Source organism: Triticum urartu, chromosome 4, assembly GCF_003073215.2.
Source record: "Triticum urartu cultivar G1812 chromosome 4, Tu2.1, whole genome shotgun sequence".
NCBI lineage: Eukaryota > Viridiplantae > Streptophyta > Magnoliopsida > Poales > Poaceae > Triticum > Triticum urartu.
In genome coordinates this window covers 266628758-266641328 of record NC_053025.1, presented here as the reverse complement: position 1 = coordinate 266641328, position 12571 = coordinate 266628758, and positions in this window count along the sequence as shown.

The window sequence follows — 12571 nt, the reverse complement described above, 5'->3', positions numbered from 1 at the left end:
GCCAAGAAGGTCCCCAAGATCAACGCCAAGAGTGCTGAGGAGCAGTCTGCTCCGGCAAGACCCTAGGGTTTGTTCCGTTGAAGCAGAGCTCCCGACAAGTTTTGCTCCGGCAAGCTTGCCGGGGAACGTCACGCTCCGGCAGAGCCGCAGGTTCTTGCCGTAGAAGCGGATATTCCCGCAGCAGTCTCCAAGATCAACACCAAGAGCGCTGAGGAGCAAGATGCTCCGGCAAGCCCTAGGGTTTGTTCCGTTGAAGCAGAAGCTCCCGACAAGTTTTGCTCCGGCAAGCTTGTCGGGGAACGTCAAGCTCCGGCAGAGCCGCAGGTTCTTGCCGTGGAAGCGGATGTTCCCGCAGCAGCAGATTTGCCTTTAGTCCTTGTTGTCGAGCCACAAGCTCCAGCATGGGCACAGCAGATTGTCCATTTCCTTCAGACAGGAGGACTTCCCGAAGAGCAAGAAGAAGCGGAGAGAGTAGCCCGGCAGTCAAGTATGTACCAGTTTGTCGACAAGACACTGTACAGAAGAAGACTCAACGGTGTGAAATTGAAGTGTATTCCCCGGGAAGATGGACAAAAGCTGTTGGCAGAAATACATGGAGGCATATGTGGTCACCACATTGGCGCAAGAGCACTTGTCGGTAAAGCTTTCCGGCAAGGTTTCTTCTGGCCAACAGCCCTCCAGGATGCAACTGCACAAGTAACCAAGTGTGAAGCGTGTCAGTTTCATTCCAAGCAGATACACCAACCAGCTCAAGCTCTCCAGACGATCCCTTTATCCTGGCCATTTTCGGTCTGGGGGCTCGACATCCTCGGCCCCTTTCCCCGAGCTGTCGGGGGCTTTGAGTACTTGTACGTTGCAATCGACAAGTTCACAAAGTGGCCGGAAGTGGAACCAGTGAGGAAGGTGACAGCACAGTCAGCAGTCAAGTTCTTCAGGTCGATTGTTTGCCGCTTCGGGATCCCTAACAGGATAATCACCGACAACGGCACGCAATTTACGAGCCGCACCTTCATGCAGTACGTCCAAGATCTTGGCGCCAAGGTCTGCTTCGCTTCTGTTGCTCACCCGAGAAGCAACGGTCAAGCGGAGAGGGCAAATGCTGAAGTGCTGCGCGGGCTCAAGACCAGAACTTTCGACAGGCTGCACAAGTGCGGAAGAAACTGGATCGAGGAGCTGCCGGTGGTTCTTTGGTCGATCAGAACGACGCCAAATCGAGCCACTGGACAGACACCTTTGCTCTAGTCTATGGAGCAGAGGCAGTTATCCCCACGGAACTCGTATAGGGTCACCTCGAGTGCTCGCTTATGATGAGCTTGAGCAAGAGCAGCTGCGACAAGATGACGCGCTGCTCCTTGAGGAAGACCGTCTTCAGGCTGCTGTGCGAGCTGCTCGCTACCAGCAAGCTTTGCGCCGCTACCATAGCCGCAAAGTTAACGCCAGAAGTCTCGAGGAAGGCGACCTTGTTCTTCGGCACGTTCAGTCCGCCAAGAATTCCAACAAGTTGACGCCGAAGTGGGAAGGCCCTTACCGGGTGAAACGAGTCACTAGGCCTGGCGCTGTCCGCCTTGAGACCGAAGATGGCATTCCGGTGAGCAACTCCTGGAACATTGAGCATCTTCGTAAGTTTTACCCGTAAGGCGCGGTTGTCGGAACCTGTTCCGGCAACCACCTTTTGTACAAGTCTTGCCGCTGTTGCATGTAATCCTTTGTACAAAGCCGGGCGCAGATCCCGTGCATAAGTAAAGCTCATGTGCTCCGCACATTTTGTCAATTTTATGCTTTCTATTTTCTGGCATATATGATCTGACACTTTGTGCAGCACCTACTCCACGGTAAGCAATAACGAGCCGTAAAGCTCCATATCTGTATTGTCTCTTCTTCCTTTTGAAAGCAAGGTTCCCCTCGCCCACAAGTTTGCCGGGGGGGAAGGAGAAGACGATGGATGGTATGGGCCAGGCGTCGTTCAAGAAAGTTTCGCCTTGCCGGGAAGCAAACAACAGAAAAGCTAAGTTGCCAAAGTTTGAGCAATCAAATTTTTTAAATTTAAGTTATCTCCCTTGAACGACCACACTTTGTATGGGAAACCTGTGCGCGGAGGAACCAACTCATAGCTAGTTGCGCCCCTACTTTGTTTCGAGTCCGCTCAACAACTTAAGTGAGCTGCTAGCGCCCTTACTTTGCTTCGAGTCCGCTCAGCAACTTAAGTGAGCCGCTAGCGCCCTTACTTTGTTTCGAGTTCGCTCAGCAACTTAAGTGAGCTGCAACTAGTTGCGACAAGGTTTCTTGCCGGTAGCGGCACCGCCAGCAGGCTGCTGACGTTCCGCACTCAGCGCTCGCGGCTCAGGTGCCTGCACCGGCAAGTTCCCTAAAAGCGTAGGGCAAAAACATACAAAGGGAGGAATCAAGTAAAGGGAGTAACGTTGCAATCATTGCCCACAATCAAGTTACATTACAAAGATAGCTTGTCGCAGCTCTAACAGATTGTTTTCATGACATGATGGGCAGCGACAAGAAAAGAAGAAATGAGCGGCCTAATCTACGCGATCGCCTTCGACCCGCTTGATCCCGCTCACCTTGTCCACAATGGGTGCGACAAGGGCCTTGAGCTCCTCCAGATCAGCTTCTGGCGGCAAGGACCTGAGGATGTTGGTGAGGCGGAGGCCCGGATTGCGGAAGGCCACCTTCATCAACACTTTCTCGAGGGCTCCTGCGCAGATCTCGCGCGACTCGTCAGCTAGTTGCTTGGGGATCCTCTCTCGGAGTCGCTGAAGGGCCGTCGCCACGCCCTTGAAGAATAGGACGAGCTTGGCGCTGGGCTGGAGGTTGTCGTCGGAGGGATACCCAAGATCTTCCATCCCCAGCTGCGCCAGCTCCTTGTCGATATCTGTGGCGGCGTTCACCAGACTCTCCGTCCAGTGCGTCACAGTCTCCCTGAAGGTGTTCTGGGCGGTGGCAGCGCTCTCCAGCAGCGCCTTGTCGGCCTTGATTTCCTCCTTCAAGGCCGCCTCCCGCTTCTTGGCGCTGTCCAGAGTCTTGGTCAAAGTGGTTAGCTTCAACTCAAGATCCACGTTGGAGACCTTGGCGGCGCTGAGCTCCTTGCCCTTCTCGGAGAGATCGGCCTCCAGCCGCGCCACCTTCGTCTTCAACTCCTCCTTGGCGGCCTCGGCGGCGGCGGCAGCGTCCTCCGCTTGCTTGAGGGCTCCGCCAAGCTTCTCCTCGCGCGAGGCAAGCTCCTCCTCGTGGGCGTCGAGATTGACCTTCCGCTGCGCCAGCTCGCCCTCTTCCGCGGCTAGCTTCACAGCGGCAAGTCGCTGGCGCTCTTCGGCTTCAGCCTTCTCGAGGAGAAAGACCTTCCGCGCTTCAGCGAGCTGCTCCCGCTCCTCCGCCAGGGATCGGAGGGCTTCCCGGTGGAAACCCCCGAGCTCTTCCGCGCGCTTTTCAATGTCTGCTCCCGCCTTCGCGACAAGCGCCTCGCGGGACTCCAGCTTGGCTTGTCGCGCGGTAGAGCGACATCAACCTGCGCAGCAGCCGCTCTTCTTCGGGCTCGTTGCTGCTGCTGCTTGGCGCGTCGACCAGCTTCAGCCCCGCGGAGGCGAGCACTTCTCCGTCGAAGACCTCCCCCTCGACCGGCGCTCTGGAGCTTGATGCCCAGGGAAGATTGATGAAGACGTCGTCGCCGGCCTTCAAATAAACGCCCGGCTGGGGCTCCTTGGAACTTGGCGCTGCGGCTTCGGCGGATGGGTCGGCGGTCGGCGTAGCGCCTGGCGCTCCTGCGGCCTCTGGGCCGTCAGTACGATCGCCAGATTCCTCGCCAGTTGCTGCGGCGTCAGCCTTGGCGGCCTCTGCGCCGGTGGCGTCTCCAGCACCGGCTGCTTCGTCGGCGGCGACCTCTGTCTCCATCTGCTCCGCAGCGGATGGATCTGACGGCCGGAAAAGGGGAGAAGAGTCAAACAGAATCCAGCAGAAACCCATAAAGATCAAGAAAAGAAGGATCCAAGAGAAGTTTTGAAGCAAGGGGAGTACCTGCACCAGGCTCTGCGGTCGTGGTCTCCGTCGTCGGGGGGCCGCTGGCGCTGTCCCTCGCCGGAGAACCCTCCCTTGCCGGAGACTTCTCCCTCACCGGGAAGCCTTCCCTTGCCGGAGAATTCTCCCTTGTCGGGGGATTCTCCCTTGGCTCCTGGTGGGGCTGCTCGGCTCCTACACAAGTCAACAAGCAGATATCAGCAAAGACAAGTACCCATGCGCGCCTCGCCGCGGAAAATAATTCACACACTTACGCTGGGGGCTGCCATGGAGGAAAGTCGCCGGCTCCGGCAAGGTTGTCTCGGGCGCGCCACCTGTTGTCGCAGTGGGCTCGTCCTCGATGATGATCACCGGGGCCTTAGCTCTCTTTGCCGCTCTCTGGGCCAGAGTCCTAAAGAGGAACAGATTCAGGGAAAAGCAAGTGAGAAACAAGACCAACAGCAAGAGTTGAAGAAATGCAAGTACAACAAGAGAAGCTTACTCTTCTTCTTCTTCCTCGTCGGAGCTTAACGCGGAGAAGTCGAAGCCTGGCGCGCGCCCGCGCGAGGAGGCGGAGGAGAAGCTTCCCTTGGCCGCTTGGCGGGAGCAGTGGCGGCGGTCTGAGACGACCCCGCTCCGGCTGTCGGCGCGGCGTGAGTAGCGGCAGGGACTGAAGCGGTGGTCCGGCTAGACTCCGCTCCAGTTGCCGTCGTAGCATGAGGCGCTCCCGCGGCAACGGTGTTTGCCGTGGTCGAGCGTGTCACGCGGCGTGGCGACTGTTGGCCCGCTTGCCGCTCCGCCACATCACCAACCTTGCGGAGACGCCTTCTTGGTGGGGATGGAGGCTCTGCTTCTGGTGGGCTGTCTGAAGACGAGGTGGAAGAAGAGTCGATTTGCAACGAGCCGCTCGTGTCCTTGGCGGGCTCGCTCGGCTCGGCTGTCTTGCCCGGCAAGCCCCTTCTTGCCGGCAGGCTCCCCTCGCTCGGCACGGCTTGCCGCTTCTGCTGCATCGGCCTCCTCCACAGTGAACCCGAACTCGCCCGCGGGCGGCGCCTGCCGCTGCCTCCTCCAGCCTAGTGGCGATGAGCGCCATCTCCGCATCCGTGGTGTCGCGGGTGAGGCCGTCCTTCTCGTCGAGGCGGATTGGCACTTCCACCAAGTCGTCGAAGAATTGCTTGCACGACCTCGTCTGCAGGCTCCTGCCAAGTTGGCACAATCCCGTGCGAGTCGCACTCCGGCATCATTGCACGGATGCGGTCGAGCGCGGAATTGTTGCACAAGGCACGACGCCCCCCGGCAACCTTGAACACCTCGGGATGCTGGGGGTCATATTTGAACAGCGTTTACACAAGTCATACCCTTCTGGTGTTTTATCAGATATTTTTCTACCATACAACTTCTTCGTAAACGAGAAGTGAATGAAAGGTTATGCATTGTAGAAGTGGGAGTCGACCTTGAACCTTGTGTTCATGCCCATGGACACGATGTAGATTTTATCATTAAAGCTTCTGTTAAATTAATTATTCCCTCAGTATAAGTTCATTTTATATCTGAGATATGGCCTTTTGCAATTGTGGTTCTGACCATGTTCTCCTTTAAATACCATTTCCTATGCAAGTTTAAGCACTTGTCTTCTGCATAGCAATACCCCAGCCCAACCTCTACTTTGATCTGTTGTCGAGTATTACCCCCTGGTATCTCGAGATTATTACGGAACTGCATAACCTCTTATGAGTTCTTCATCAAGTACTACATCCTCACTGATCCCAATTTTCATGGGCTCTGAGATTTTAAACAGTCAAGGACACCGATAACTGAACCAAGCCCGCATTACGGTTCAACAACTCCAAGTAATCTTCTTTACTTACGAGTTTGTACCCGATCATGTCATTCCTAGCCTGTTTGGCTATATCTTTATTGTAATGATTTTAACTGTGCTACTTGGTCCTTATTCCCGGAGCACCACTTTTGACGATGAGCTAAGCTTATGTCAATCTTCCTCGCCATATCATCATGCCTCAAACAGCAAGCTTGATTCCAATCTTTTGCTTCATCAGTCCTTTTGTTTGATGCAGTCGCTATTCGGTTGCCTCTTCGTGGAACCTCTCAAAATTTTTTGTCATGATCATCGTCAACATTTTGACTCCTTCCAGGATATCAATCTAATTCATGATGATAAGTGCCATCCTCGTCCCTTGGTAATTAGAGTTACCATCGGCAACATTATTACCTTCCTCTCATCACAAACCTATTCATGTTATGGATGCAACTGGCTATCCAGCTTAAGTTATGTCCTACCTTGGAGCACTATCGTATTTTATGTCAAGAATGTTGCGAGAAATTCCACCACCCCTTAAGAATTCTTGATACAAGTAATACTTATTACCATCACCATTCTTTTCTTGGTGTCCGTGTTGTTTCTAACCGGAATGCCGCCAAATGGTCTGTGATGTGTAAATTTAAAACTTCCAGTACCCTTATTGCTTTGAAGTTAGTGGTCGATAGTTTCATTCTAAGTCTGTTGATATTGAATCATCATTCTAACATTGATCGTGTTACCTAGTCCAGATTTTCGGGTGCACCTTTCTATCATTGTTTAATTGTGTATGTTTTTTCTCGAGCATACATCATTATATCGTTTGATATGACAATTGTTATCTCCTTGTTCACATAATTGTGGAAATCCATCTTTTTGGAAATCTCGATGATATGTCGTTGAGTCCGTCAGCCACCTCCTCATCCTCTCCTTGGTTTAATGTTGGACTCTTGTTTCGGAACTTGCTTCCATAGTTAATTTCCCGAGGATCTTACTATGTCATCTCGTCAATTGTGTTGCATCTTTTTTCCGACATCGGGCGGTGCCCGCCGTCTCCCGAGGTCTGCTGGCTGGTGGGCCCTCTACCTCCAGGCCGTACAGACAAGCCGTCGTGGGCGCAGACCAGGTACAGTGGTGCTGATGTCAGGGCCGGCTGGGCAACAGTGCCACGCCGCGGGAGATCTTCCCAAGTACGGTGTGTAGCCATGCCTGCCCTTGGTAAGGGGCGGGGAGTGGGCTTCATTGTAGCCACGCCCCTGCCCCGTCCCCTTCGATGAGGTCACGGTTTGTTGGAGTCGCCGGCCGACTCCCCAAAGCGGCTTCTCGGGAATTCATCCCTGGGCCTCGGCCGTGAGCGGGCAGTCGGCCGCCTTGCCGTAGACTCCCCAGGAGGCGGCTCTTCACCCTGTGGTCTTGAGGGGCGCAGCCTGCCCCGATGTCTTGAAAGGTCATGGGGCTCGGGTTGGCCTACCCGTGGCCCATTACTCCCACAAAGGTACTGCTATGAACTACCCGTGGCCCACTACTCTATTACTAGCCATAGATTCATCAAAATAAGCAAACAACACACGAAAAACAGAATCTGTCAAAAACAGAACAGTCTGTAGTAATCTGTAGGTTTCAAATACTTCTGGAACCCCAAAAATTCTAAAAGAAATTTATGGACGTGAGGAATTTATCTATTAATCATATTCAAAAATAATTAACTAAAAAACACTCTCTAGTAAAAAAATGGCAGCAAATCTCGTGAGCGCTAAAGTTTCTGTTTTTTACAGCAAGATCACAAAGACTTTCCCCAAGTCTTCCCAAAGGTTCTACTTGGCACAAACACTAATCAAAATCATAAAACCACATCTAAACAGAGGGTAGATGAATTATTTATTACTAAACAGAATCAAAAAGTAAGAAACAAAAATAAAATTGGGTTGCCTCCCAACAAGCGCTATCGTTTAACGCCCCTAGCTAGGCATAAAAGCAAGGATAGATCTAAGTATTATCATCTTTGGTAGGCAATTCTTCAATAGAACACTTATAACCCTTAGGAGTTTCCTTCTTTCTATTAATGATTAAACTCCTATCCAAGAAATCAAGAAAACCGTTTGTAGCAAAAGGTTCTTTAATGATAGTGAGAAAGTTGGGGTGAACACTTATGGATTTGAGATCCGCATTTTCCTTACTAGAATTTTCACCCTTATTCTTAGGAATGTACATTAGTTTGGCAACTTTCGTAGGAGGATTTGAAGTATTCCTTACGGCAGAAAAGCGGACCCCAAGTTGGTAATAATACCCTCAAGTTTATCAATTCTAGTGCAATCTTGGTCAATTCTTTCATTAACTACAGGTTCTTTTTCTTTAAAAAATTTCAGAGCAACTCCTACCTTAGATCCATATTGGGTAATTTGGTTATGGATCTTTTTGTCCAAATTCTCAATCAATTCAACAGTGGCAACTTTATTTTCAATAATATCGATCCTTTGCATAACATGTTCCAAAGTTAACATAGTTCCATTAACCAAGAGAGGTGGTGTGCCAAACAAATCTATCATAGCATTGTAAGAATCAAAAGTGTGGATACCCAATAAATTTCCTCCGGTAATGGTATCAAGAATATATCTATTCCAAGGAATGATGCCTACATAAAAATTGCGAAGAAGAACGGAAGTAGATTGCTTCCTAGTAGATCTATTTTGCGCATTCTGAATTCTGTACCAAGCATCTTTTAGATTTTCTCCCTCTCTTTGTTTAAAATTAAGGACCTCATTCTCAGGATATAAAGGAGTAGATAAAGGACTAGCCATAATGACGAATCAAGCGAAAGAAAAGGCGAACGAAAAAGAGGGCGAATAAAACGGCATGGGTGAAGTGGGGAAGAGGAAAACGAGAGGCAAATGGCAAATAATGTAATGCGAGGGATAAGAGTTTGTGATGGGTACTTAGTATGTCTTGACTTGTGCGTAGACTCCCCGGCAACAGTGCCAGAAATCCTTCTTGCTACCTCTTGAGCACTGCGTTGGTTTTCCCTTGAAGAGGAAAGGGTGATGCAGCAAAGTAGCGTAAGTATTTCCCTTAGTTTTTGAGAACCAAGGTATCAATCCAGTAGGAGGCCACACGCAAGTCCCTCGTACCTACACAAACAAATAAGAACCTCGCAACCAACGCGATAAAGGGGTTGTCAATCCCTTCACAGTCACTTACGAGAGTGAGATCTGATAGAGATAATACTAATAAGATAAATATTTTTGGTATTTTTATGATATGGATTGAAAGTAAAGATTGCAAAGTAAAATAGATTGGAAACTTATGATGGAAAATAGACCCGGGGGCCATAGGTTTCACTAGTGGCTTCTCTCAAGATAGCATAAGTATTACGGTGGGTGAACGAAATTACTGTCGAGCAATTGATAGAAAAGCGAATAATTATGAGAATATCTAGGCATGATCATGTATATAGGCATCACGTCCGTGACAAGTAGACCGACTCCTGCCTGCATCTACTACTATTACTCCACACATCGACCGCTATCCAGCATGCATCTAGAGTATTAAGTTCATAAGAACAGAGTAACGCATTAGGTAAGATGACATGATGTAGAGGGATAAACTCAAGCAATATGATATAAACCCCATCTTTTTATCCTCGATGGCAACAATACAATACGTGTCGTTTCCCTTTCTGTCACTGGATCGAGCACCGCAAGATTGCACCCAAAGCTAAGCACTTCTCCCATTGCAAGAAAGATCAATCTAGTAGGCCAAACCAAACTGATAATTCGAAGAGACTTGCAAAGATAACCAATCATGCATAAAAGATTTCAGAGAAGAATCAAATATTGTTCATAGATAGACTTGATCATAAACCCACATTTCATCGGATCTCGACAAACACACCGCAAAAAGAGTTACATCGAATAGATCTCCAAGAAGATCGAGGAGAACTTTGTATTGAGATCCAAAGAGAGAGAAGAAGCCATCTAGCTAATAACTATGGACCCGAAGGTCTGTGGTAAACTACTCACACATCATCGGAGGGCTATGGTGTTGATGTAGAGCCCTCCGTGATCGATTCCCCCTCCGGCAGAGCGCCGGAAAAGGCCCCAAGATGGGATCTCACGGGTACAGAAGGTTGCGGCGGTGGAAATAGGGTTTCGTGGTGCTCCTGGATGTTTTTGGGTATATGGGTATATATAGGAGGAAGAAGTATGGTGGAGCTGTGAGGGGCCCACGAGGGTGGGGGGGGCGCGCCCTCCTGCCTCGTGGCCTCCTTGCTTCTTTCTTGACGTCCACTCCAAGTCTCCTGGATCACGTTTGTTCCAAAAATAACTCTCCCGAAGGTTTCATTCCGTTTGGATTCCGTTTGATATTCCTTTTCTGCGAAACACTGAAATAGGCAAAAAAACAGCAATTTGCACTGGGCCTTGGGTTAGTAGGTTAGTCCCAAAAATAATATAAAAGTGTATAAATAAGCCCATTAACATCCAAAACAGATAATATAATAGCATGGAACAATCAAAAATTATAGATACGTTGGAGACGTATCAAGCATCCCCAAGCTTAATTCCTGCTCGTCCTCGAGTAGGTAAATGATAAAAACAGAATTTTTGATGTGGAATGCTACCTAGCATAATTCTCAATGTAATTTTCTTTATTGTGGCATGAATGTTTAGATCCGAAAGATTCAAGACAAAAGTTTAATATTGACATAAAAATAATAATACTTCAAGCATACTAACAAAGCAATCATGTCTTCTCAAAATAACATGGCCAAAGAAAGTTATCCCTACAAAATCATATAGTCTGGCTATGCTCTATCTTCACCACAAAGTATTTAAATCATGCACAACCCCGATGACAAGCCAAGCAATTGTTTCATACTTTTGATTCTCAAACTTTTTCAATCTTCACGCAATACATGAGCGTGAGCCATGGATATAGCACTATAGGTGGAATAGAATGGTGGTTGTGGAGAAGACAAAAAGGGGAAGATAGTCTCACATCAACTAGGTGTATCAACGGGCTATGGAGATGCCCATCAATAGATATCAATGTGAGTGAGTAGGGATTGCCATGCAACGGATGCACTAGAGCTATAAGTGTATGAAAGCTCAACAAAAAAACTAAGTGGGTGTGCATCCAACTTGCTTGCTCACGAAGACCTAGGGCATTTTGAGGAAGCCCATCATTGGAATATACAAGCCAAGTTCTATAATAAAATTCCCACTAGTATATGAAAGTGACAACATAGGAGACTCTCTATCATGAAGATCATGGTGCTACTTTGAAGCACAAGTGTGGTAAAAGGATAGTAACATTGTCCCTTCTCTCTTTTTCTCTCATTTTTTTATTTGGGCTTTTCTCTTTTTTTATGGCCTCTTTTTTTTTTCGTCCGGAGTCTCATCCCGACTTGTGGGGGAATCATAGTCTCCATCATCCTTTCCTCACTGGGACAATGCTCTAATAATGATGATCATCACACTTTTATTTACTTACAACTCAATATACAACTCGATACTAGAACAAAATATGAATCTATGTGAATGCCTCCGGCGGTGTACCGGGATATGCAATGAATCAAGAGTGACATGTATGAAAGAATTATGAACGGTGGCTTTGCCACAAATACGATGTCAACTACATGATCATGCAAAGCAATATGACAATGATGAAGCGTGTCATAACAAATGGAATGGTGGAAAGTTGCATGGCAATATATCTCGGAATGGCTATGGAAATGCCATAATAGGTAGGTATGGTGGCTGTTTTGAGGAAGGTATATGGTGGGTATGGTACCGGCGAAAGTGCGCTAGAGAGGCTAGCAATGGTGGAAGGGTGAGAGTGCGTATAATCCATGGACTCAACATTAGTCATAAAACTCACATACTTATTGCAAAAATCTATTAGTTATCGAACAAAGTACTACGCGCATGCTCCTAGGGGATAGATTGGTAGGAAAAGACCATCGCTCGTCCCCGACCGCCACTCATAAGGAAGATCAATAAATAAATCATGCTCCGACTTCATCACATAACGGTTCACCATACGTGCATGCTACGGGAATCACAAAACTTTAGAACAAGTATTTCTCAAATTCACAACTACTCAACTAGCATGACTCTAATATCACCATCTTCATATCTCAAAACAATCATCAAGTATCAAACTTCTCATAGTATTCAATGCACTTTTTATGAAAGTTTTTATTATACCCATCTTGGATGCCTATCATATTAGGACTAATTTTTAACCAAAGAAAATTACCATGCTGTTCTAAAAGACTCTCAAAATAATATAAGTGAAGCATGAGAGATCAATAATTTCTATAAAATAAAACCACCACCGTGCTCTAAAAGATATAAGTGAAGCACTAGAGCAAAATTATCTAGCTCAAAAGATATAAGTGAAGCACATAGAGTATTCTAATAAATTCTGATTCATGTGTGTCTCTCCCAAAAGGTGTGTACAGCAAGGATGATTGTGGTAAACTAAAAATCAAAGACTCAAATCATACAAGACGCTCCAAGCAAAACACATATCATGTGGTGAATAAAAATATAGCCTCAAGTAAAGTTACCGATGGACGAAGACGAAAGAGGGGATGCCTTCCGGGGCATCCCCAAGCTTAGGCTTTTGGTTGTCCTTGAATTTTACCTTGGGGTGCCTTGGCATGAATCCCCAAGCTTAGGCTCTTGCCACTCCTTATTCCATCCATCAAATCTTTACCCAAAACTTGAAAACTTCACAACACTGAAGTGAAGC